The sequence below is a fragment of the Castor canadensis genome, chromosome 6 (genome assembly GCF_047511655.1).
Source record: "Castor canadensis chromosome 6, mCasCan1.hap1v2, whole genome shotgun sequence".
NCBI classification, from domain to species: Eukaryota; Metazoa; Chordata; class Mammalia; order Rodentia; family Castoridae; genus Castor; species Castor canadensis.
In genome coordinates this window covers 155914489-155937202 of record NC_133391.1, presented here as the reverse complement: position 1 = coordinate 155937202, position 22714 = coordinate 155914489, and the positions used below count along the sequence as shown (strand labels likewise).

Sequence of the window (22714 nt, the reverse complement as noted above, 5' to 3'; positions counted from 1 at the left end):
GAGGGAGCTTAGAAGTTGTTGCAAGTAGTGAAGTGGTTCTCAATATTCATGAAACATCAAACATTGCTCCATGTATCTTAATTATGAAGAAATAAGAATATAGGTAAATAAGAGGGAAAGCAAATTTCTAATATCAGGAGTACATTTTAGCCACATATTTTTTAAATAAAAATTTTACTTAGAATCTTTACATTTTGTAAATACCCAGGGGGGAAAGTGTTAGAAATCATCCAGTTCGATTTTTTCATTTACAAAAGAATATTCTGAGACCAAAAATGTATGTGACTTGCATTCTTAACCTTAGTTGTGGCATTTCTAGGATACATAAAAATGTGAACTAGCTTCAAAGAGTTCTGTGCTGATAATGTCAAGCATATAAAAAAGGGGAAAATGTTATGCCTGTGCCATAAATTAGTATTATTTCACCTTTCTTTTCTGTCCCACAGGAGGAAGATAGAAGATGAGAAATAGAGCTACTGAGTAAGGGTAGCCTATTCCAAGCCCGAAGTTCGGCAGATGCAGGGACATAACTCAGATGCTTTCCTGGTAAGGATATGAGTTTTATTTAACAGTCTAGAACAGCTGGAGAGCACACTACTAACATGCACTTGAGCATGAAAGTATCTGATGATTTCAAATAAATTTTGACATGCAATGAGGAAAAAAAGTAGTAACAATATACAAAAAGGCATATGTGCAGTGACAGGCCAAAACATGTAAATTGCATAACAAATTTTGAAAAAGAACTGCCATTGTAATGTGCACTTGTATAATGGGGTTTTTCTTGCCAATCAGAAACAATTTAAATAATCAGACAAATTCTCTATTTTCAATCTCAACATAGGTGAATGGAAAATGATGCCAGTTAACAATAGAAAAATATGAAAGTTACAAACAGAGATTGTCAACTTTGGCAGGAGTTTTTCAATGGTATTTAAGCATCTTGTGAATAAAAATATTTATGAATTGGAATAACCCTCTGTTCAGAGTATTTCTTACCTTGCAGAAAAGGAAAGCTATCAAAATCAAAGGAAATGGAAAGCAATGCTGAATTCCAAATGCAACTAAAGGGTGAGATGTGCTTTTAAATAACCATATATGTGTTTTTACGGGTTTGTCTCACAGTATGTGCCTTTTGTTTTTGTTCCACGTACCTGTCAACTGTATCAGCGATGAAAATGAAAAATATATCACTCAAAACCAGTTTTTGCATTTTCTGAACTGTATCTTATCTAGTGAAAAATAAAAGCTTTCTCTCTCTCTTCACAAAGAACAGTTTTGTAACATTTCTACACTATCCAAGCACAATGCAAGGTTGAAAGGAGACACAGGACATAGCCAGATTACATGCAAGAAGTATATTTTTGAAGTTTTACTAGATGCTACGAGGTGTTGTAGGGGAAGACCCTACCATCAAGTACTAGTGCCCTGTTGTCAGAAGGAGACAACTTATAAACCAGTAATATGCCATTTCTCTGTATTGCTTCCTCCATAGCATTTATTTCAGGCAAAGTAAATTTTTTTATGCATTCGTATATTTGTTAGGTATTTTATTTATGGATTTTCCCTACTGTATCAATATATAAATTTATGAAAAAAGTTAACAAGTATTACTGTTATACAATCAAACTGTGAGTAAACAACATACACAAAGAAAGGAAAACACAACTCTGAAATGCTTACAGAAAGCTATGATGAAGCGATACAGGCTGGATCTGATGATCATGAGAAGAGTTCTATTTCAGCACATGGAATTGCTTGGCTGTTTCCATGTTAGTCACCATAGAGGTGAAGTCTAAGACATTTCAACATATTGTTTTTCTAATTAACCAGACCTAAAGTACTTTCTCTGTTTTATAAAAATAATAATTTTTCAATTTCAATTTTGAGACTCTTGATTCAGAATGGAAGGTAGAAGTCATTTTCTCCAAATGCCCATGTTTTGATGAATACAAACCAAAAATCAAAAGGTATTAATGCAGGTGTTAAAGTCACTTGACTAATAGAAAAAGCAGAATAGGAACCCATACGCTGATATGTTCACTCTTTCCACTGCTAACTTCGGTACCATGTGGCCTCATCTTCTCACATCAAGCTGAAAGCATTACTTCAAAGAAATAGAACAGCACTATAAAATGCTCACAGAAAGACAACTGAACCATCATTAAAGAAATGGAGTCGCTTTGTAGGGGAAGACCTTAAAGATTAGGATCTTCAATCTAGAAACTCTGACATCTATTAAATCATGAAGAGAGTGGATAGTGTAAAAGCCAAGTTATCCACAAACTTCAGTTATACAAGTTCTAAGGGCACCCTTTGAAGTGTAAAAGAGATAAATTTAGGACAAATAATGGGAAGTGCCATGCTACTTTATTTATTAGGTAGAGTGCTCCTGGAAGTAACACAGGCTGAAAATATAATAGGTTCATAAAAGGTTTAGATAAAAAACATACAATAAATCAATTCTAGACTATTAAAGGGAATTTGGTCCAATATACCATTAATACTGCTTTTATCTTTGTCAAAGTACAGAGCTTCCCTTTCTGTTTAATATACTCCCAGAGACTAAGCTTGAACATTTTTACATTAATATTTTAAAAATAGGTGTCTTAGAAATACATTCTAAATGTAAGGAGTTGGTGTGGTATAAAACTCAATAGGTAGCTGTTGAATTAAGTTTCCATAGCAAAGGTAAAATTTCCAAACGGCCATATTAAAATATGAGATATATCAAACTCTCTAGGAGGGTGCCTTCCTCTCAAGTGTGTGAATTAAATCTCTACATGTAGATATAAGATATCTGTCTGACTGGGAGATATCCACCAATACATATAAATTCATAAACACAAAAATGAAGCAAAGCCTATTTCCTTACTAGATAGGTATTTTAGAATTTAGATTTTGGTACACAGAGAACATTATTTTGAACCATTATCTTAGGTTCCTGATGTCAGGCATGTATAAAGTTTGCTTATATCATGAAATTTGTCACATTTTGAAATGTTCATCTTTGAAGCAGAATAAAATATTTTCTTTGTATATCACTCTCAGTAATTATGATTTGCAATATCTTTACTAAACACTAAAAGAGATAATTTTGGATTTATCTTGTGCTGTAGTCAGGTGCAATGGTGCACAACTGCAATACCAGCACTTGAGATAATCAAGAGTTCAAGGCCAGTCTGGACTACATAACAAGAACCATCCTTTTATTATGGAACTGCTACTGCCTACCACCATGAGGTGAACTGCTTGTAGAATGATCTTATTAGAACTGGTATAAACAGTTAAAAGATTATGAACAATTTTTAGCAAAACAAAAAATATTTGTGCTTATCAAATATATAAAGTCAACACACAAAAGGTAAAAATAATTGCAAACCAAAATCACAAAATCAATAGCTATACAAATTAAAATTAAATTTTCAGAGTAGATTCTTCTGATTTACAGAAATGAAATCCTTTATGACTCAGTTTGGCACTAAAAGCCAAGAGGGAGATTCTCTGGGATTGAGAAATACGGTGAAAGTAAACTATTGATCTACTTTTCTCTACATGAAAAAACTTTCACATGATTCATACAATTCACCATAGCATCATTTGATGCATATTTGGCAAAATGCATCAGATAAATAGCATGTCCCTCTGTTCCTTTTTCAGAAACCTAACAGCATGTGTGAAAGACACATGGATCACTGAAATAACATGAGAATAACTAATTACAAAGCAGTCATCAACCTTAAACATATGGTTATACTTAATATATTCATAATAGCACAAGAAGCCCACAGTTTTCTAAATTTTTATAACCTGAATCAAGTTTTAAAAACATAACTTACATCACAACTTCAATGTGGTTTTTCTAAAAATGAATTCTTATAAAAATATGAAACCCCTTTTATGAATAGAGCCACACAAAGACAAAGTGTTTTGTGTGTGTCTATGTGTAGCTTCTAAATAAAGACAACAGTGAGCCAATGTATGTGATAAAGATGAATGCAGACTTTGGAATCTATGAAGTTTTTTTAATGTGCAGTGGTTTTCAAAATGATTGATAAGCTTTTAAAAATTAATCCATTTTCACAGCAATTTCTAATATACATATATTCTAATATTTATATATGAAAAAGGTCTTCTAACTGTAAGCATAAAAATCTTTTTCCCATCTATCCAGAGATGATTATTATTACTATTTTCCTTTATATTCTTAAAAGTATTCTATGCTCATTAAAAATATGAGCATGTATTATTTGCCTAAATTAGAGCATTTAAAAACACTCCTACATAATAAGAAAGTAACATGAAGTTCACTAAGGAATTTATGGCTGCTTTTCAGTCAGTTGTTTTCCCACATGTTTACACCTATAATGTTTATCTCCATGCTGTATATGGTTCACAATAAATATTGAAAACTCAATGTTACTTATTGATAAAATAAAATAGTGTTTAAAGTGTAGTGTACTTGGTACACTTTCAATGCATAAGTCCAACTTATTTTTAGCTTGATAAATGGAAATTTAATAAGGAGGAAAATAAGGGTAGAAAAGATGATCACATATCTTTTTTTCTTCTCAGGAACACTAAAATGAATGTTCAAATGTGTAGAAGAGATTAAGAATACAGGAGAAGGGAGCATATTATCAGAGTTTTATTCTGTTTCATGTAATAAGTGCTTTGTGATTTGTAGAATTTATCTAAACCTCTCTTTTCTTTTGTCCTCTCATTTGTAAAATAAGGATAATCATATCACCTTCCTTCTTTATCATGATAATGAAAGGAAATAGCAGGTGAAAATTATCATATACACTATCTAGCATGCAGACAGTATTCAATAAATAATAGCTATTACTAGTATAAGTATTATCAATAATGAATTGCTTTCAACCTTTTCAATAATAGAACTAACATCTACATATAATCCATATTAGTAAAAGAATGATGACAGCTTTAATTATATTAACAGTTTGTACTGTACATCATATTCGTATATTATGTTATCTCAATTAATTATAAAAATAAACTCAAGAAGTTGATATCATCCAATTTTTTATTTTATCATGAGGAGAACTTTGACTACACTTATAAAATGGTGACTGAAAAAAAGGAATGGTGTATAGGAGGTGTGGCTCAAGCAGTAGAGTGCCTACTTTGCAAGCATGAAGCCCTGAGTTCAAACTCCAGTTCTACCACAAAAAAGAATAAGAGTAATATGTGTAAGTTCTAGTTCATATGTTGTCAATGAGTAGTTATAATCTTAAGAGCAAATTTTTAAAATAATGAAATAAACAGTACCTGCCCTGAATCACACACACAAGCTTACAGTGAAGTTGGTTTTAAAGGAAGACTATGACACATCAAAGATACTAACTCATCACTGTGACCGTCAGTAGATTTACAAGGTGCGGAAAGTCAGAACACCATCAGAATGCATCCACTAGAGAAATGTATACTTCCATCTGTAGGAGAAGATGCTAACAACCAAACTGTGAAGAATGGAAGAAAACTGCAGACCCCGAATGGTAACTCAAGGCTCATAAGTATTGAGATTACACCTGAGGAAATCACAGGGTAGAGAATGGGCAGAGAAGCAGACCTGTATTAGTCACTCTTATGACTCCCAGATTGGCTCATTGCAGAGAAATATTTGCTTTTGGTTGACAAGGAAAGCTTTAGAGTACTTATGAATATTGCCAGTTTATGCATACAAACTGCTAAATGTAATGGTTGGGGTTTTTTATTCATCTTTTCATGTTTATTGTTTGATTGGCTTTGGTTTTGTTTTGATGTGCTGGTCTAACTTGCCTATGCTGGTCTTGAACACCTGCACTCAAACAATCCTCCTGCATCTGACTCCCCAGTGCTGGAACTACAAGTGTCTGCCACTATGCTTACCTTTTTTTGAGTAGTTTTTGGTTTTTTGAGGTCTTTTTTTAAGACCTTTTTATCTATTTATTTATTTTTTTGGCCCCTAGACCTTTTTTGCTTTATTTATTTGTTGGTCTCTGGAGTTGAACAACCACATATGGCTCACTTACTAAGACAGGGGTCATAATAACTTTTTGTCCAGTCTGTCCTTGAACAACTGTCCTCCTGATCGCCTCCTCCCATGTAGCTGAAATTACATGAACCACTGCACCCAACCCTAGTATTAAAGTTTTTTAACAAATGTAGTTTTCTCAGTATGAACATAGCTGGGTTCCTTAGGAACCAAACAAACCTCCATTTCTATTCACGCCTGGACTCAGAGTATTAAACATTCCTGAATACTCGTCACTCACACAACTTCTACATCTTCTCCAAGACCAAGGTCAACTAAAAACCCCATCTTCCCCATTACTTTAGTTTCCAGACTCATACTGATGATTCCTATTCCTTATTGTTTTACTATTTTAGTGTTTAATTATACACTACTGAGCATGTCTGTGCACTATTTTATTTCTTAAAAACATAGTAAGTCTCTTAGTTTTTACATTCCATTCAAAATGGTGTGTGATGCAAAGCTCTATGCAGAATAGCAGTAAATGGCCAGAAAATATGACTGAGTACCCAAAAATCTAATGAAATGTCCCCAAATGAGGAACGTCTTCTTTAGGAAGCCTACTTTAAAGAATAAACACCTGTCATTTTTGATGTCTTTCAAAAACTATCCCTTTTAAAACTGATTTTACAATAAATTTGCAGGTTCAGACATATGAACATCCTAGTATTCTGGTGACAATTATTAATCTGGTGTGCATGATGAAACTACCCAGAAAACATTTAAAAATATACATAGCCAAACCATACTCCAAAAATTATGACTCAACAGATACAGAATGAGGCCAATTGTGCAAATAAGCTAAGAAATAAATAAATAAATAATGAAGTCATCAGATGGAGAAGAAAAAAAAACTGCATTAGAATTTCTCTTTGAAAAAAATCTTACTTTTTAAACAGGATATTGGAAATATTGCCCAGAATAACAATGACAACAACAAAAACACCTCTTTCTTTGTCTTTCACTAATCATTGAATCTTTTACTTACTCAGTGATAGCATATTTATCCATAAAATGCAATCCATAATATGTTCTACTTAAATGAAACATGAATTTCTTATCCTACATGTTCTAATATGTGGGAGACAGTGAGGTAAGTGTAGACGAAAACAAGGATGATCCTGTGCTTAAGAAAGCAATAGCATTCAAAAGGAATAGTCATGTATGCAAGATAATTCAAGCAGATGATGACTCATGGTAAAATTAACTTCTAAATAAACAGTTATAAATTTTCAAAGCTAGAAAGCTGTTTAGTTGGAGAACTCAAAGAATATCTCAAGGAGAAAACAATATTTCAGGTTATTTGAATTAGGGATGAGTTTAACAGGCAGAGTTTGGGGGCAGAGTGACCAAAATGAACAGTTAAAGAGATTGAAATAATAAAAATAAAGTAAAGGGGAATCTGGAGGAACTGAAAACTAGTCTATCTCTCTGTAGGATGAGGCAAATTACAAGAGTACGGGGCCTACGATGCTCAAGCACATCAGGTGAAGGAATTTGAGTTTCACACAGTGATGCTGAATTTTCAGCAATGACACTGAAAATAGACAGGAGGCATTGATGACCGTAACTCTTCAGCTAAGTGCTTCACAAGTATAGCTTCACTTAAACCCTTCAGCAGAGTTAGAAGGCATTATTTTCCCATTCTCTAGACAATGACACTGAGTGCTAGCTAAAAATGAAAGGCCTTTGCCAAGACTCCCAGGCTCTTTCCTTTGTGCAGAGTTAAGAATCTATGAAGATATACCCACTTCTGGGGTGGGAGCAGCTCACTGCTCTGCAGTAGTGACTCTCAAAGGGGTCCCACAGGGAAATACTGAGCTAATGAATGACAAAGCATTACAGTCTTAGGGTTTAATTTAATCCCATTTGTCAAGGAAGACTTTCCTAGATCCTAACACTGGCATATGCCTTTCTCTTTAACTCTTCTAGTACCCTGTGCTTACACTGTACAATGCAATTAGCAGCCTGTATTATAGTTCCAATTTTTATTATGTCCTGGAAAATATCAGAAGTCATTGAGGTCAGGAAGTGAGAATATGACTTATGTTTATCACATCATATTGCCTAGTATGTTTTGCATAATAAAAATCAGCACACGTTATCAAGTGAATAATTATAAGAAGAAATAAATTAAGAAAACTATATACTTTAGGAAGTCTTAGAAGAGGAAAGAGATACAAGCATAAAGTTCAGCTAGGAGCTCTTTGGATTTGCAGAGCCATGCTTTTTGTTTCCCATTTCAATGTCCAATTGCAGGGGTATCAAGTGTCCATGTCCCTCTCCCCATGATTAAATGTCCAAGTTCCCTCTGCCACATTCCTCTCACACTTCACTCTATTACGAAGTGCTAAACAACTTACAATGTATTTACATTTTAAAGTGATAATCTCATTGAGGAGGAAAAAAAAATCTTTACATCCCTTTCCCAAATTCCTAGTAAATTCTATTATATATATATATATATACATACATATATATATATACACATATATATATATATATATATATATACATACACACACACACACAGAGTGCGAGAGAGAGAGAGACAGAGAGAGAAACAGAGAGAGAACTACAAAATGTTGGTTGAATGTAAAGATGTAATCTGAACCTTGTCTGTGGTGTGCAGCTGGAATAAAAAGAAAAATATCACTTTTACTGGGTACCAGTGGCTCACACCCGTAATCTAGCTCCTTGGGAGGATAAGATGAAGAGGATCATGGTTAGAGGCCAATCTTGACAAAAAGTTCCTGAGTTCTTACCTCAACCAATAGCTGGACATGGTGATGAGCACCTGCCATCCTAGCTATGGCGGGAAGTATAAAATAGGAAGATTGCCTGTCTAGGCTGTCCTGGCCAAAAAGTGAGACCCAAACCCCCAAATAATCAGAGCAAAAAGGGCTGAAAGCATAGCCAGAGCAGTGGAACAAGCACAAACCCCTGAGTTCAAACCAGAGTACCACCAAAGTACCATCCTTTTAAATAAAGATACATTTCAAACAATTTGGTAAATAATTTTATGTGAGGGAGAAAATAGCTACTAGTTATAGTTAATGAATTTTTATCTAAAAAATGGCAAGTAGAAGTAAAATATTAGTCTCAGAGAGAAAATTCACTGTGGAAATCAATGAAGAAAATTATATTGGATCAATAGGAATCCTATATTCAAAAAAAAAAAAAAACAGGAGTAGAAATTTCTGGTTAAAAGAATTTTTTGTGGTTTCTTGGTTTGTGCTCACTTTAAAAAGGGTTTTCATATGTCTCTTTCTGTATTTTTGATTATCCATTTACTATTCATTCTGAAAACAAAACCCTTCACCTTAAGCTGTAGCACTAAATGTATACATGAGGTTATCAAAAGTTTGCACCTGAATTTTGAGCACTTCAAAACTCAAATACACTATTTCTAATTCTGTCTTGTTTTTGGAGTTGAAATAAATATTTTAATGCTCTCTTGAAATAATACCTCGTATTCAACATGGGATAGAAAAAAAAATCTAGCAATCTTTTGAAATGTAAGCAAATCAATAATAATACCTCTTAGAGTAGAAACATTTTTGATGATAGAAAGAGCATGGTTTTACTGGGAAAGAAAATAATCTCTATTTTAGTCAGACTATTGGGTCATGCATGAGAAACGAGTTGCACTGAGCACCTTTTACATCAAAGTCCTTCTCAAAGTAAAGAGAGGATAACTGTCTTACAGCAAGGAAAAGCTCATGACTTTAGCACCTAAGTTTTTCATAATTTAATAAATGTATCTTCAGTTGTCATTGATAAATTCTATTAATTAAACCAAATTATCCCTGTACCACAAAGAAGGGTAGTACAGGAGCTGTTCTATTGTAGTCTGGGTGGCTAACCCACTCCATGTCCAATCTTGAAGATTTACTCAGGTTTTGCTGATGGTGATGATGATATGATACTAGTTTAGGAAGTAAAGGAAATGTGTCTATACAGATGTAACTAAAGATATACCTCTGGATAGATATAAAAAGAAAAAATGTATTGCTCATTTATTATTATAGATTATGTACAAATAAAATTCATTTTGACCAAGTTTCTTCATTTTTACCTTCAGATTTAATAAAGAAAATAATGAGTGAGAACATATAAGCAATCAAAGACTGTTCTAAATTTAAGTAAATAGGTCAATACTTATTTCCAGTTTCTAGAAAGTAATTGTATTTTTAAGTGTAACACTTCCTTGTAAAATTATAAGAGAAACAATATGAGTTCCTCTCATGAAAAAACAATTGCAAAATAAGCTTGCTATCTATTGAGTATGTACATTTTGCTAAGTAAATACAAATTATCTTAATACTTACTGAAAAATGAAGCAAACAGATTTCTCTCTGAACTGCCAGTGAGCATAATGAAAAGCATAATCAATGACCAGGATTTACTGGGCATCAATTCTTTGCATTTAAGTTTTACAAAAATCAGAAATAACTAATATAGTCATGGGTTTCTTTGTGCTGCTCATAGTAGACGCTTGAAGGAATTTTGACGTGAAAAGTTAAGTAGCTAAGGAATCATTTGAGTTTACTTACAATTCTGCCATAAGAATAGCTTTTAATTTAAAATTTGTGTTTTGCAGGCCAGTTCCCACATCACTACTTGCCCTGCAGTTGTTCCACCCTCAGGAGGCCTGGGGATCTGGCTGCAGATCAAAAGGCTGGAGCTGCAGGGGCAGCACCCAGCATCTCTGCTCCCCATCACCTCCCACTGGGGCCAGGCCCTACCTGTGTGATGATCGTTGGAATAACTGCTAAGACATGTGTCATGTACACCTGTACTAATGTAAATAAGTGACTTATGAAAAAATCATCTTGCTTTAACAAAAGTGTGGTTTAAATTATTTTAGATTTTTGTAATACAATATTTGAAACAATTCATATAAATACATAAAAATAAAATGCATTCATATATGATCTGTTTTAATGCCATTTACTAGCCCTTCATGTAAATTCAGATCTGTTTCAAAACTTTCTAGTGTGATGTTGCCTTAGAAAATAATCCAAAACCAAGGAATATTCTCTAACTACCATGACATGACCACAAGGTGGCTCCAAACACTGAAATATGTTATTTCCATCTGGGCAAGTGAATAGGATGTTGCTAGAAGAGTTAGCAAGAATTTACCCTATAAATGGGTCAATACTTCAAAAACGTAAGTTCTTCCCAATCCTCTGGTAAAGTTAGAAAGTATAATTTATGTTGATTTTAAACTGCAGGCTTTAAGACAACACATCAAATGACTGAAAACCTTTAAACATTTTGAAGGATTTTGAACAGAAATAATTCACTCAGTAGTCAACATAATTAATAATTCAATAACACTTATATTATTAGTTTTAAAATTAATTTTACCACTCATATTACACAGTTTTATTCTCACTTTATTTCCAATTAGATAAAAAGAAAATATATGCAAGTTAATGAACTTTGTCTCTAGTATGATTAAAGAATCTTAAAACTAATGAGAAAGCATTTCTAATTCTTTAGCCCTTGGAAGGCCTAGTAATCAAGTGTACTTAGACAATCAACTGCACTAAAATTAAAATGTATGTAATATTAATGTATTATTTTTTAATTAGCCTTCCTAATCAGTCAGCCATAAAGTTAAATAAGTCAATCACATACTGTTGAGAGTTTGTTTTAAAAAAATTGAGCCAGTCACAGTGGCACACACCTGTAATCCTAGCTACTTGGGAGGCAGATATCAAGAGAATGGCAGCTCTAGGCCAGTCATGTCATAAAGTTCACTAGATCCCATCTCAACCAATAAAATCTGGGTTTAGTGGCTCCAGACTGCCTCCCTATAAAGCTCAAGACCCTGAGATCAAACCACAGTACTGTGCCTGTCCCTACCCCTCAAAAATGATACTAGAGCCAGGTATGATGTCATACTCCTGAAATCTGGCACACTTCTAAAATCTCAGCACTCAGGAGACAGGGCCAAAAGAATCCTGAGTTCCAGGCCACCCTGGGCTACAGGATGAGTTTCAGGTCAGCCTGGCTAAGAGTGAGATCCTCTCTCAAAAAAAGGGGAAGGACTGACATGGTGGTACACATGTGGAATCCTAGGTATTGGGGAAGCAGAGATATTAGTATTAAAAGAGGTTGTCTTGTGCAAATACAGGAGAGACCCTATCTAAAAAACAAACTAAAGCAAAAAGGACTGCAGTAAGGTTCCAGTGAAAGAGTACCTGCCTGACAAGAGCTAGGCCCTGAGTTCACTAGCCAGTACCCCCTTAAGTGTACTAAGTGGCCATAAGCATTAAATAAAATTGAAAAAAAGGACTGTCTTCGATTAAATAAATAATATGTGATTAGATAACAAAGAAATGAGAACCGTCCTTACCCTTATATTCAGTAAACTACAGCTGTCTTCCAGGCTTAGTCTCTATCATGACTGACCTAACCTTAATAAACTGATAGATAAGAAAAAGCATTACATATGGCCTTTAAGTATGTGAATTTCTTTGTAAAAATTCAAGAATTCATCCAAAATTATAAATAAAACTGAAAGATAAAAACTGTGACACAATTCTGAATTCTGAAAATGGAGTCTCAAAAATATACTTATGCACCCCCACAAATGTGTATTTTGTGACATCATTGCTTCATACCATTTACGTAATTCATAGAAATCAACTTACGTTCATTTTTAATTACCATGTAGTTTCACAAAAAGGAAGGAAAAGTCAGAAAGAGCAATTTATAAATTGATCTTCATACCACCTTGAAAGTGAAAAGGAGTTATTTAAATAAAACTCATTAAATTTTTCAAGTTTTGCAGCAGGTTCTTTGTCTTCATTAGACATTTTCAGAGATTTCATCTAAGAAATCAGTAGCCCACTGACCTTTCAGCTTGTAATACAGACTGCAAAATTATTCTTGAGATTTATAGGCATCAAAACTTTAATGGGATTATTTCTACAATGCACTGCCTCTGTTCATCATTCTTGCTCTAATTCTCATCACTGTGACCTCAAGAAGGAGAACGTGTAAAAGGAGTCGTGATTGCAGTCTATTCAGAAATGGTTCACGCTTCACCCCGGTGAGTTTATGTGGCTATGGAACTCAACACTCATTAGCGTCACTTCTAATGTGTTCTCTCTTCCCCATGTCCCCGTTTTGGATCTTTTACATCATTTTCAAAATTCATACCCATTAATTTCCTAGTTCTTGCAATGTCCATTTGAAAATGCAATTCATTCAACTCTTTATGCACCTGACATTTTCACAATCATTAGGGAATGGATATATTTATAACTCTAATATGGAGTCATTTCCAGTTATAATAATAGACTCTACAAGACCTTTCCAATTATAATAATTCATAAATGGACTGTGTTCTTGGAAATCTTATGTCCCAAACACTCATTTTCTCAAAAAAGTTTAGAATGAAGAATTTATGATATTGTCAGTAGAACCAATACCAGTATCAGACTTAAAACATCAAGAAAACCTCTTGGTTCAACTAAATATAAACTTATTATCACATGATACAAGCTAAAATACTTAAAAAATTTTAAGTAGTAGCTCAGATCATGTGATATGCTATGGTTAAAATAAAACATCTTACTGTTAAAGGGAAAATCTGAGGTCACGTGAATTTACATAAAAATAACAGTTGACAATAACAATTAGAGTCCATACTAGAGCATGAATGTTTGCTTGGTATTGTTAGGTGTTTTTTTTAGACTTTATAGTAATTGCTTCTTTTAACCATGGCTATTGCCTTATATAAGTTCAATGATTAACACCATTTAATGAAACACAAACTACCCTGATATTAAATATTAAATATATGGCAAATGTCAGAGCTAGAATTTTAACCCAGACAGATTGGTGCCATGGTCTAGTTTTTTTAAGCTATTAAAGTTCCTTATGAAAGTACTTAGACTAAGATCTAACATTTTCTAACAAAGAGAATGCCAGTGTTTCTGGCACACATTTATCACTGCGCAGTCTCCTTACTAAAATTGATCTTTTAACGTTTTATATAGGATAGACTTTTTTTCAGAGTGACCAAGTTTGATAGCCAGGGGCTTATATGGAAAGGCGGTTTTCAAGAGCTGGGGTTGTGGAAGCTCCTATTCATAAGAAATTTTAGTGATAGAACTTTGGAATATACTTGGCCTATATACTTCTCTGTATATTTCTCTGGTGTAGGGATTAGTCTCAACTTTGGGCCTTGTTTTTATTCCACATAATCCCCTATGTTTGGAGGATGAAAATTGACTAAATCTGACATGTAGCAGAGATGCCAACCAAGAGAATGCACCAAGTGAAGCACAATTCCTAATCCACCCTTTGGGCTCCAGTGAAGAAGGCTGCAGCAACAAGAAAATGTATCTGGAAGCAAATAGCTAAATCATTCTGATATTTTCTTGAAAGATGGTATGGCTTTGAATTTGATAATATAGGTGAAGTCAGATTTCCAAATTATGCACTTTAAAGGCACCTAGCACTGTCCTTCTTACAGTTATCAAAACCAGAATATGATAATGTCATGTGATTATTTAGTCAATGTCCCACTGTAGTATAGATTTCAGTTTATTGGTTGGATTTTCCTCTTTCTTCGAGATTTGTATCTCTAGCTACTCAAACAGTACCTTACATATGGTAAGCAATTAAAGAATACTTGCAAAATAAAAGGAGGGTTGAAAAAAATGAATCAATATACTAAAATGTTTCAAAGTATGTGTAATAAATGGTCAAAAACTGAAGAATGGTCACGTGTGGTGGTATACTCCTATAATCCCAGCTGCTTGGGAAGCTGAGTAGGGGGTTCTCAAGTTTGATGGCAGCAAAGGCTACATAGCAAGACCCTGTCTCAACAAAAAAACTGAGTTAGATGGAAGAATAAGTGACTGCCCAATGATGTATAGCTAATTTTACTTCTATCTCATGAAAATGGAAACATATGGAAGAAAACTACTGACATTTATATTATAAGTCATAATCCATTTAATTGTAAACATCTCATTAGAACCTGCCTTCTTAAGAACAAAATTTTTATTAGATACATTTTTGGGGGTGACACAAAGGGAAAGGCTCACAGTCACTTTCCCCAAGATGAATAAAATGAGTGGGAAACTAAGGAAAAATTGAGCAAAAATTTATAGCAAAAAATGCAAAAGAAGAACTATGTCATATACAAAAGAATGAATAGCTATGCTTGACAGCTGCAATAAAAAGACAGTTAAATAAATGATTGTATCTTTTGCCTTACCATAGTACTAAGTCTTTTAGTATTATTGAAAACAGAAAATGTCTATAAAGATTGGGGGGGATGGTTGATATGTAAAGACTTAATTTACTTCAGTGAAGGAGAATTCATACTTTGTTCTTCTTTAACCTACCTAAAAGCAGGTTTGATCTACCTCCCACCTATCAAGAAAACTGAATTTAGGTCTTTGCTCTGAAGTCAACGTGTGGTTGACTTCCCTCTAACTTTACATGTGCATTAGGCTGGTTTCATTAGGCTGGTTTCAGATTTAAATTCTATGATTGTAGACAACTCCAAGAAAAAAAAAATTCTATCAAAGAAAATATCTCTCTTAGAGTTTAAGAATTTTCCATTTCATTGTATGTGTATATGTATATATATATATATATACATATAACGCATAAAATACATAATCAATTCCACATGTTACATGTATATATGATTATACTTTTAATATGTATAATTACATATTTATCTGTGCATATATTTAAAAATGAGAACATTGTCTATTAATAAATTAGTATAAGTTTTACAAATTGATAAAGATTTTGTGGTACTATCTAATTATTTACTGCTAAGAATTAGGACATTTATTGAAATTTTAAAAAATTATTAGCATATATTAATTTACAAAGGGGTTTTGCTGTGATAGTTCAACACATGCATACATTGTATTTCAGTCAAATTCACCCCCTCTGTTACTCTTTCTTATCCCCCCTCCTTCTGAGAGAGCATATTTTAAAAGTGCCATGGGTAGAAGAGAGGAGATTCTTAGAAAACTGTAGTCTTTTATTTTTTAACTGCATTAATACCACTTATTTAGTGTACAACTTTTATAAAAAAAAAACATTTTAAGCAGTAAAAAGAAAGAAAAATAGTGAAAGAGGAAAGAATGCTTCTGAACACAGGACTTTGCTTAGGACTGAATTTTTAATTAATCTCTAAAAGAAAAACAGAATCCTTGGTAGGGGAAGTAGTAGATAAAGAAAACCTTTCCTTAAGTTCCTATTGTTGGAAAAAGGCTTTTGTTTAAATTTAGGAAGCTAGATGCAGACGGAATGCATCTGAATGTTGGAGATTTTCACTCTATAGAGACTATACATATTGAAAAATCACTCTGGTGACTAAATATGGTTCAAGACTAAAGAACAGAAATAAGCCTCAATTTACACTTTAGAAAGAAGTTTTTTTAAAAAAAGAAAACTTTAGACTTGACTGAACCAAGTTAGTCATTGTGTACTTGGTTTGTTATTGGATGAAATAAATAGAAATACAATTGATTTTATCCCAAATGGCTTCTTTTCTTTACGTCATTGCCAAAGCACAGTGTTGATTTTAAAAGTGTTTTAATTCATTTTCTTAATATTATTCCCAATTGGTTTAAACCAATTGAGATATAGTAATATTTAATGTCTGTTTATTCAAGGAATTGGTTTTAATAAAATAATTGTTGAATATAACTCATAGATTGAAGATTTACATGGAAACATGAAACACATTAAATTCCTCAGCTAATTCAAATGTTTTCAACTCTACCAAAATATGAGGCTGTTAACTTATCTTTAGAAGTCAAAATACCTGAAAAAATCATGATGCCTCATTTAAATCAGAAATTTGATTCAAGAATTATAGAAATCACTTATTAATTTGAAAAATACTGGAGGCACAATATGTTCAAAGCTTATTTTACTTGGTTTTATTAGGGATGGAGCTGCATGACAAAGGGTAATCATCATATTTTAAAAGCTTATTTAGAATTATGAACAAAAATTTAGTCAGAATTTTCCAGCTAGCGAGGTAAATGTGTGGATTACCTTTGCTATTTCAGGTAACTACATCAAATTTCAGCTTTGATTCTTGTATTTATACATACTTTACTAGAGTAGCACAAGTTAAAATATTTATTTTATTTGGCTTGTTTATTATTTTAAGTTGTCACATATTCTGCTTCACCTGATTATTACTCATTGACTTCCCAAATTTTCAATTGGAAACCTGAGTCACCATGATAGTTTTATTCTACAACACAGAGAACAGACATCTTTTCTGATATAGTAGTTTTCTTTCTTAGATTACAGACTGGTAGATTTGTTTCTCACAGCAGAGAAGAATCAACATGTATAATAAAACACTGCTTTCTGAAAATATTCAATTTATGTTTAATTTATTCTTGAGATCAGGGCTCCGTCAAATTTCTTCAATATTCTCTCTTACAGTAAATCAACCCAGATTCACAATCAATAACTGATGCATTGTGTGTAATAATTCATGTCTACTGTCTGGATTCTGATTATTTGCAGAAGCCATTTTCATTAGTGAGTGCTGAATTCCCACATTTTCCTTGCTAGTACTGTAAACTACATTGGTGTCAACTGCAACTGCTCAGAAGCCTCATGTTATAATAAGAACTGCTTTCATTCAAAAGGACATGCTGTAGCCAACACAACTGTCAGATACATTACGTATGATGCAAAGGATAATGCAATGAATCCAATATATGATGTGGCAGATATTCAAATATTGGCCATAAAAATCACAAGATTTAAAGAAATATTATTAGAGATAGGATAATATTTAAAAGCACATGGAAATTTTATTCAAGGACTTTGTAAGTGTCATAAATTTGGGAAGAGAGAAAGGAAGGGAGGAGGGAGAGAGAAAGAGAGGAAGTTTGGGAAAGAGTTTGGAAGGCAGGAAGAGGTAAGTGACAGAGTGAGATGAGAGGGAATATTCACTAAATTTATGAGAATCCACAGGGATCTGAAGTGTTTAGTAGACATGTCATTTAATCCTGAATTTCCTGTTGTGAGACAATGTTATATCATATCCTATGGCCTATTGCCTAATCCTGTCTTGAAGCTTGAAATGTCATTTAACTTTAATTTATATTACTGCAGCATATACTGTATGTAGAATCAAGACTGCTTTCTATAAAAATAAAATGAAAATTGAGATCATATGATTTGGTAAAGTGCTTCATAATGTTACATACAAACTCTTAAAGAACATGTATTTCTTGACTGCAAGTGATTGTTTTATGAAGGTATTTAAACCTCCCAAAAGCAGGAATTATTTCTAAGGAATGCTGCATCCTGAAATCATGTAGAATGTGATTTTATTTTACTCATTCATATTCAGCTTGCAGTTTTTCCTTTTTAAAGGTCACTTCCAATATGGTTAATGCTTAGAAAATGTTTCTTAGATATATAGCAGACATGGCATCACATACATTACAACAAAGAAATTGAACAAAATGAGGAAAAAAAGTCAAAAAGTTATTTTTTGTAAGTAATTGCATGGACAATAAATAGTTAAGCAAAAGTTATTTTAAAAAACATGTTTAAAACCTGTCGGATTCTTTTAAGCAATCAATGCTTAATATTTCATTAAGGATAATACATTCTGAGAAATCTACAACTTTAGTGTGACAGATGAGTTTCTTACCTTGTATCTCTTATGTTTAGTTGGATTGAGTGATGACAAGAAAGGTGGGGAGAAGCAAAAAGGCCTGATGCTTCAGGCACCTTCCAGTGAAGAAGATAAGACTGGATTTTGGGGGCTCAAAGGCTTCTACTAAAATGTCAAGTGAGGTGAGGCTGCTCTAGAGTCCGAAAACAAAAAGACAGAGGTGACCCTGAGCCAATATTGTTCTTACAAAACAGGCATTGCTTGTCGATTGAAAATTTTCTTGTTATATGCATGAAAAAAAGTCTGTAATTTTTATTGTTGAACTTATTGAAGTAAAAAAGCAAAAAATATTATAAAAATGCTCTGTGAGCAGGATCCAAATGCATTAAATAAAAAAGGCATATCCTTAAAGACTTTTTTCCTATCTGTATATTTCAGGTTATTATACTTAGGACAAAATAAAATCGTCTAGATGGACTTGCTCCTTTGAGACAGTGTCAGGAAAATAAATATAGGGTCTTCTATGTTAACTTCTCATTTTCCAATTATGAATTCATAATGATATTCCTTAGACTGGATTTTTCCCCAAAATGTCCACAATAGTTCCCAATCAAGCAAGGTTTAAACAATTTAATCATTGCTCAGTATAAATCTATATAAGAAAGAGGGACTCTTTCTTGCAACTTGGTTTTTAACTTCAGTCTAGTTTGGACATGACTATTAAATATAACGTGGTTGGTAAATTGACTCTTCTGAAACCCTATTCCAGTTAAAATTTTGTTTTAATCAAAATTAGGGTTTCCAAAAGATACATCTGAAATTCAGAAATTAAGTATCTGCATTAAATTACTTATTATTGTCATAAACAATGATTGTATTTCTCTGTTTGCACTTTATTTCCACTATTTTACAAGTACTTCTAACGTAACAATGGAATTAGGATCTAATTTACATAGTAGAAATAATATAGTTAAACCTTCTGAAACGCAAGGGTTAGACTAGAGGTGGTTGAATTTACATCCCTGATTTTTATTAATTTCTTACAATTCGTCACTATTACTGATGATAACACTTAGCAAAACTATGATTCACTTTGCTGCTGAATCAGCACCATCAGAGCCAAGCTGACACTGTGCTGCAGCCTAGTGGAGTGATTTGGTATAAAAATGACATATTCCAGGAGGAGCTGGTGCTCTCACTGTGCAAAGTAGGTTAAGAGATACAGGAAATAAGTAATATGCCAAGAAGAACCCTTGATAGTGTGTACTTTGCCTTACTATTTGTTTATATGAGAAATTAAGTAAACATCAACAACTTCACCATGCATTGTGATGAGGATTCACGTATTTTGCAATTAACCTTTTCAGTTTCAAATATTACAATCTTAACAAGAAAAAATTCATACCTCTTTCATAGTACATGAACTGTCTTAATGTGTCAGAAATTGTGTATCTTTCTAGAAATAAAAAATTTTAAAAGAATATCCCAGTGCAGGTAAAAATCTAACAGTGAAATATTAAATTGAATACCTGTATAGAACTATTCTTGTTAATAAAGAGCTAGTTTTTATAACAATGATAGAATATCACCTGGAGCTTGAATCAGGTAGCAGGCAATTTAACCATTAGCCTAACATTAGCCTAAGTATATGCAGGTGGGTTCTCATACCGTTTACATTCTGCTCTCCCATTTCCCTGGTTTTTCCCCTCTAATGTTTCAGTGTGTGGAATTCTATTCCTCGGAGTCAGGGAAGGCACATGCATTCACCAGGGAAGTCAATTTGTTAGCAGCAAGAATTTGAAACCAAGAGGAATCTGATTGAACGAAAGCAGGCACACTGACTCATACTTTAAAAACACAGCCAAAAAAAACCCAAAAACCTGAAAGCAAAAATATTTCTTTATATTTTTATCTTTAGCATGGTTTTGCATTTGATATGTCCCTCAGACACACCAAATATAAGCATAGTCTGTTTATATTTGCTCATTTTCTAATCCCCATTACTCCTCTCCTCCAATAAACCCTATTTCCTTATGCATTGCACATTGAATACATATGTGCCACATTTACTACACAAGGGATGAAGAGTGCAGACTACCTATGCAATTTATCATCTTTCCAATTCTCTAGGACACAACCTCTTACTCATCACTTCAACAAAAAATGAACATGCAGCTCCATCAATGACATAATGTTTTCATGAAAGTTCTACTAATTAAAAATCCTCACCATACTAGACCTAAAAAATGAGACACTCTTGCCAAGTGTTATTCACCACAGAGAACCTCTTGTAGCTATGTTTTAAAGAAAGAGAGGGGGATGGTGTGAAGGGAGGAAGTCTATTAACATGCATTGAAGTATAACAGTTGTTAACATCAGAGGGACAGAATATTTTTAATATAGATCCTTCAAAAGAAAGAAAAAGAAAAATAATGCATCTCCAAAGAGCTGAGAAGTAATGGGTTTTCAGTTTGGATAATAAAAGCTTTTACTGGAATGAAGGACCACAATTATAGAAAATAGATCTGTTTTTTGAAAGCAGAAGATGATAGGTCAGTTCTAAAATGATGTTTGTCTTTGATTGTACCTGAAGACTCCCCCTTTTTAATGATAAAGAGATAGTAGGTTTTTATTGTGGCAAAACAAAAACACTTCCAGACTACTGCTTTTGCCCATACTTACAGTGCTACCAATAGTTACTTGTAGGGGACATGCATTTAGACTTGCAATATGCTGCATTAATTTAACACCACATAAAATATGGATTTTATTGCAGCAGAGACAATAAATGCTGCAACTGCTGACTACAAGCATTTAACCTCTCCCTCCTCCTTTTTTATCTGCCCCCTTCATACTTGTGACTCAAATGTAAAATGTGAAAATGTGAAGATTGGAATTATGCCTATTCTATTTCTGATGAATGTCAATCTACTGTATTTATGTAGATGGTTAGTGTGACCATTGACAGTCCCAAGGAATCTGTCTTCTGCCTGTCATTCCTCTTTATATTGAGCATACAATGAACTATGACTATGAATAAGTGCGGAGTGAATCCATTCATGGGGAATGCAAAGTAATGTTGGGTGATGCGAGAGTTCTCAGCAACAATGTTATCTTCTAAACGGGTATTTAAATAAAGACAAACAAGTATGAGCATGACAAATTACACTCTGTAATATTTTTAGCATTTGTTCAGAGTGAATGAATTCACAAACTAACATCATGACCCACTGTTGAGCATAATATATAATTTATCCAGCTTCTCATTAACTATATAGATATTCAAGGCAGTTGTTTCTGGCAACTAAAATGAAGAGTTCTATGCTTATTTATTAAAGATAACTATTTTGAAATAATTACTAAAATAACTTAAAAACAAACGTAACCCCCCCACACAGGGTAAGAAAATAAAAGACCATAAAGGACTTAAAAGAAAAGAGGTGAAGTCTTCCTACCTTTTTCATCAGGTTCTGGGTAACGGAAGTTGGTTCCTGTCAAAATAATCCTGAAGAAATTGTCACCGTGTCCCCTTTTTGTTTGTTTTCTGCTGTTATTTTCTATCACTGATTCTACTTCAATCTAACTCAAGCTTTCTCCCAGCGTCACTTTTAACTCTGGACGGCAGGGAACCGAAGAAAACGGGGGCGAGCTCTCTCTCTGATTGGCTTTCATTCAGTGCTTCTGATTAAGGGGGGGAGAGGAAAAAAAGCCCTTCCTCTCAGCGCGAGCGAGCGAGGGAGAGATTCTGCCCGCGGGAGCCGCAGCCCGGCCAGGGAAGGTTGGGGACGGGATGCCCGCCGCGCTCCCGGCGATTTGCGAGTGAATGGGGCGGGGGGGGGGCATCCCGGGGGCGCCGCGCTCCCGGCGATTTGCGAGTGAATGGGGCGGGGGGGGCGGGGGGGGCGCCCCTCCCCCGCGCAGAAAGACTCTGTTTCCGGGGAGGGTAACCGGCCCATCTAACCCGCCCGCGTCCGCAGTGCAATCCCAGCAACCGACATGCTGCAATTGCCGCTTGCATTTTT

At 33.8% G+C, this 22714-nt stretch overlaps 1 protein-coding gene across 3 annotated transcripts in view; it reads right to left on the bottom strand.

Annotated features, from left to right (window-relative positions):
* LOC109680165 (cadherin-10) overlaps positions 1-22430 on the bottom strand; it is a 188840-nt gene extending 166410 nt beyond the window's left edge. For 2 of the 3 annotated variants that reach the window (XM_074077690.1, XM_020155112.2), the window contains exon 1: positions 22148-22428. The gene's annotated coding sequence lies outside the window, so the exon portion shown is untranslated. Of the gene's footprint in view, positions 1-22147 lie in introns of all 3 variants that reach the window. The other variant, XM_074077691.1, reaches the window with a different exon arrangement.
* Positions 22431-22714: the final 284 nt, after the last annotated feature.